Genomic DNA, 6000 nt, shown 5'->3' with positions numbered 1-6000 from the left:
ATATATCAAACCACCAGGCTGAATTATGCCTCGAAACAGCACTTGTCAGTATTCCTCTCTATAATAATCCACCAATATTTCTGAGTGGATGAATATTTCTGTGTACTCTAAGTAGATTGATCTGCAGTTAGAGCACATTTGCAATAGCTGTCTTCATTAGTAGGTGCAGAAGTTCCTGTATATGGAGGGAAAGATGAGGGTTTCTAAGCTTTTGCCAACGTCAGTTTGTTCTATTGGTCTATTTTGGGAAAGTCTGTTATACCTGTGTTAGATACAGTGAGACAGATGGAGCACTTAGTCAAAGCACTTTAGCTCTGTAGTCCAAGTAAATTACAGTCCACTGCTTCTGTGCTTCTGAGCACCGGCTCTGAAATAGCAGTCCCTTTCTTTTAATAATAAAACAACTGCTCGAGATGATGATTTGTCCTTGCGTGGCTGTTTGGTGTTCTAGAGGTGTGGTCAAGTTAAAGACAGATATCAGAGAGGAACACAACAAAAACATTCATTCATTCTCTGTTACTCAAGTCTGGAGCTTAGGGATGTGTCCAATAAGTAAACTATTAATGATATTTGATTAAAGGACATATTTGTCTTGCTATTGCTAAATAGCTACCATTAGCATTAACAGCTGTTTACTTACCAGTCTAGAAGAAATGCTTTAAGTTCAGCATCAAACTTTGTTCCTTTACTCAGTGAGAGCTGTCTCCAGAGGTGGAAAGCAATGCCAGTGTTAACTCTAGTCTCTATCTCATCTTTTCTTCTACTTAATCAACCAGTCCATCTTGTCTGGACTGTCTCTTGGCCTGGAGTCGCTGCTGGCAGCGCATTTCCCCAAATGTGAGACTGTTCCTTTAAATCCACAATGGGATGAATGACTACAACTGATTAAATCCTACAGAAAAATATATTATCTTCATTCAAGATCAAGAATTAACAGTCAACCTCACTTTTGAAGGATGAGAATGCCATCTCCAAACTTTGTCTGCTGAAGAAGCCCGTCTGATACAGTGGAAAGCTCCAGATGTGAACAACTTTTTGGGCACTTATTTCTCCTAAAATGAATGCAGTAGGAGTCGTTAACCAATTTCTGAGGAAATGAATCAACCCAAGTCACCACAATTGATGGAGGACCCTCAAAGCAGCAGCAGGAGGAGCAGCTGGTCAAGCAGATGCTCGTGCCAAAGGAGGTGAAGGGTGGAGGCTGGTCTGATACAGCTGATCCAGATGTTTCCCTGGTATCTTGTGGTAATTGGGTGTTGTTGTAGCCTAAAACTGGTTAGAATTAGTTCTCAATTAAAAAGGCTGCAAACAGCACACTCCATTTGTAGTTCACTGAACCTCCTCTGTAATGAGAGTCGGTGTTTAAGTTCTCAGAATTATTACAGCTTTCATCATTAAAGGTCACATTAAGTCTCTACTGCATCTGCACCGTTAGAGGCAGATAAATTATACATTCTACATAGTGAACCACACCTACAGAATTATTGCCCATTATTGATGCAATTGTCCTTTTCACTCTTTAATTGAAAAAATAAAAAATAAAAAATGAAGGCGCATTCACTCATAGTACACAAGGCACACAGGGATGACAAGCAAAGTGCTGTTCCAGGCCGGGCCGCCTGTTTGATAAATAACATGTATGCCTACAGGTGCAGAAGGTATCTGAAAAAAAAAGTATCTGCAAAAGTATCAATAAACGTGACCCTGGGTGTCTTCATGGAGGCCATGTGTCCAATCCCAGCTCCAGCGTGATGGACAGACAGGAAGTGGACAGCAGGGAGACAGGAACCAGACTTGAGAGACATAAACTCAAACCTTGCCTGAGGCTTCTCTGCAATCTGTGTGTCTCTTCCACTTCCCCCTACACTGCTGGTTCTTCAGCTGAAGTGACAGCTTCAAAAACACTGACCAAGAATAGCTTATTGATTGTACCAAAATGGTGACAAATTTCATTGGTGCAAATACAGTTTGTCAGGTGACAGGGCCAAAGCCCAACTCATCTGCAAAAATGAATTTCATAAACTCAGAATAATTTTTATTTCCCATTACAATGACAACATCAAGTCTAGGTGAGACAAGTTTATTTGTTGTGCATCTTCAGAGGCATCTTAAGTGCTGTAGAGGAATGCATTAGAATATGATGGGGAAGAACATGACTAAATTAAAAATTAAATGAAATAAAATACAAATAGACAAAAACAAATCTTTTTGTCTCAAAAAAGACTCACAAATTGTTAAATACATTTTCTAATCCTTTAACATGACTGATTTATATGTAAAAATATTTTTGTTTTCCTTTTTTCTTGTCTGGAGTGCACCTTGTAAAATTCCCAAATTTTCTCTCTGCTGAGTTTGAACTCTTCAGGGGCTGCTTTTAGTGTTTTCAGTTTAATAAATTTAGTTTAAATAATTCAAATCTCCAGCAGCAGGTTTATATAGATTCTCACACACCAAGAGCCTCACTCACATGCAGTTCAACACAACAGAAGGTCTTTGAGCATAAGCATAGGCACATGTGTGAACTGAAATAAAATATCACCCAGCATGCAATGTCATCAGACAACAAATCTGATCACATCTCTTCTCTCACTGTGTGCAAATGTATAACCTTCTACTTCTGTTGGCTTCACTGATTTAACACTTGGATTGTGATTATTTGAGCCTCAGTAATGACTTGCTGTAACACTGATAACACTGGAGGGCACAACTAAGTCATCTCACCACACAACACATATTAATGTAACCATTAGAAGCAGCATAATATGTTTTGCATAGAAAAGACATAGATACGGTATGCAGTGTTGCATGATGGCAGCAGTGAAAATGACAGTGCAAGATCATTCTTCAATTAATTTGGACTCAGAAAACAAACATCTTCATGTGTGGTGGAGGGAGATGGTGATGAGGGTCAGCCATCATTAGAGAGTTACCTGAGTTACCCATGAGTGTCCACTGACAGCTGCTGTGTAAACACGTGTCTCTCTCAGCTTTTGCATCATTACACTATGATGACATTGTTTATCATGACACTATGATATTAATCATGATAACAAAAATACAAACTGTGTGAACAGTAGGAATTTTTCATTCAAGTCCCTGGACACGTCTCCAAATCTTGAGTACTGTATTTCATTAGAACGTTTAATATCTATGAGTCAAGGTAAAAAAAATAAAAAATAAAAAAACGGTATTATTAATTTGAAATTTAATAATCAAGTCATCTGAACTGTGTGGGTCTGGTTTCATCGTATTCAACTGTGATAAACCAGCAAAAACCAAACAAACAAAACAAATAAATAACCTTCTGCTCTAGCTTGGTGTGTTTTTGGGACCCCATTATTTATAGCAAGAAGCTGATTGAAAAAATAAGTTTCAAGCCCGTTCATGCAACATTCAGACCAAAACCAGCATTGTACCCAAAAAATGCAGGCTTCTCATTTGATTAAAAATTACCACTGTAGAGAGCACTGAACAAAAAAATGCAGGCAATACAGCTCACTGGCCAATCAAATAGGTGAATGAACCCACACCAGGAAAAATATGAAGGTTGTAGCGTAGCCGAGGATGGGATCCAGTACCAAAATACCCAGATTTGTCTCTCTCTCGTCAGCAGTCTCTTTTTGTCTCTTTCTGACATAACAGACATCTACACAGACAAAAACAGGGTGAGGCATTCAAACATGTCTTAACTCTGTCACACAGTTGTCAACAACACTGACGAACTGAACATGGCCGACCACGCTAAATGTTCCAAAGTGTGGACAGACTTCACTATAGTCAATGAAACAACTGCCAGGTGCAATATTATGACAAAGTCCATCATGTTAAAGTAGGTGAAGAACTTGTCACTTGAGAAGCAAAAATCGCTCTGCCTCAGCTCACTGCTGGTGTTACACCACACACTGTGACCTGCACCATCCTCAGGTAATGTTAAGAGCATCAAGCGTGCAGGGAAATCTGCCACTCACTTGAGCTGAATGACATAATAGAATTCATATGGTTTTCCACTGTATTTTATTTTTTTTATTGTAGAGCTTCTGCAGGTGTCGCACAGGCCCCTATGTGAGGAGCACGGTTTCCTCCAAACCAAAGGAAAAAAATAAGCGAGGACAGGGTTAAAGAAAGACAAAGGACTTCTCAAGAAGATTCGTTAAGGGGCTCAAAAGGATTTGGATTCAATAAGAGTACTGAACCCTATTCTTAGGCCCAGTCCTAATCCTAGCATCAAGATGGAAAAGAATGTTATTGCCAACAGTATTTACCATGATGAGTCCTTTGATTTATGTTGCACTGTGTACTGTATGTGTGAAATTGTAATTATGGAAAGCTGAAAGCAGCCCTTTCTATATGCAGCACAGTAATTTGTCATGCAGACATGCAAACATAATTAGGGTTTAATGTGCGTATACGCAGGTACATACATGGTTGTATGTGGATGTGTGTGTGTGTGTGTGTAGTACGTCTATAATCCTTGGGATAGCAAATCACTTTATTATGGCCATTTAATTTATTCCAAAACAGGAACCTGGAGGGCAGTGAACACAATGAACCTACATTATAGAAAATGAGAGAATGTGTGTATTTTATCCATTAATATACACACGAAACCATAAGAGCTGCCTGAATACACACCCACTTACACGCACAACTCTGAACATCAGTGGGTACAACATGACATTGATTGATCCGAGGTTTGATTCCTAGTGCATGGAGCTGTTAGCGCTGAAAGAATACACTAAATGGCATAAACTACAACACACAGCATATAAACATTAAGTTTTACAATGTGGGATGGTGGGTAGGACACTTAACTGATTTAGTGTGGTCTCTTGACAGGCACAATACAACTACCAGATGTGCTTTATGAACACAACATATGGGGAGGACACATTTTTTTATGCGCACAATCTATTTCATAGTGCAGTTGTTGTCAGGGATGCTTAGAGATTTGTCTTCTTTAGAGAAGTGTTGATATTGCCTCTAAAATTGTCCTCAGCATCAGCAGCATCAATATCAGCAGTGGGACAGTGGAGAGATGAACAGAGAAATGGAGAGAGATGATAATATACCTGATACAATATTGAGCCACTTGGCAAAGAACACGACTCTACTTTTATTGCTGGGGAGAATCACACCAAAGCCAGCACAAGTCGTAGCCGCACACACGCATGCTCAACGTTCCCCACCAGAGTTGTGAAGACTGGGCGCACAGCTCTTTAATATGTGAGAAACACCAAGCTATATGTGTTTCGATGATGTCAGAAGGCGCTAACATCCATTTCCTTTGTCTCCTGTGTCCCTCTGTGTCTCCGTTTGTCCATCACACCTATAAGAGCCTCTCCTCCTGGACCAGCTTGTGTTCACATCATCGTTATCCACAGACAGTGACATACGGCCTTATCTTGCATGCTGGCTGCCCGGGGTCATGATAGATTTAATCTGTTGAGCACCACATCAGTTACCACGGCTGTCCGATGTCTGTGACCTGGGATTGTCTTAACCAGCGGTGAAACAGCAGATTGGCTCTGAAAGCCTCAGGAATTACACTGCCAGTAATCTATGCAGGATCTCAGAGCCACTGAGGTGCATAGAATTGTGAGATGGGTCCAATCTACACATCTGCTGGCATACTGAACCCAAGAGCAACATAGATTCACCTGTGTGTGTTATCTGGCTTCCCTGGTGCCCAGAGATAAAGGGTGCAGAGCACGGAGTTATTAATATCAGGGTTTGTGGTTTTTTATCCTCACTGCAGTCACACATACAGCGCAGCACATTCAACACACTCTTAACAGATTCTATTTACTTTATTCTACACCAACAACCAACTTCATGTATCTTTTCAATTTGTACATGAGAACATCTGAAGGGAGGAAATGACGAAATACCAACAATGAATATCACAAGGTTTGTGGTTGGTTCATTAAAATAACTTCATGGGTCTATTAGTGCTGTGAAAAAATGTATCCCCCCCCCCCAACTCATTTCAATAGGCTAAAC

Source organism: Trachinotus anak, unplaced genomic scaffold, assembly GCF_046630095.1.
Source record: "Trachinotus anak isolate AG129_WGS33_773 ecotype Australia unplaced genomic scaffold, CSIRO_AGI_Tana_v1 ptg000033l, whole genome shotgun sequence".
Lineage (NCBI taxonomy): Eukaryota > Metazoa > Chordata > Actinopteri > Carangiformes > Carangidae > Trachinotus > Trachinotus anak.
This window is presented reverse-complemented; position numbering follows the sequence as displayed.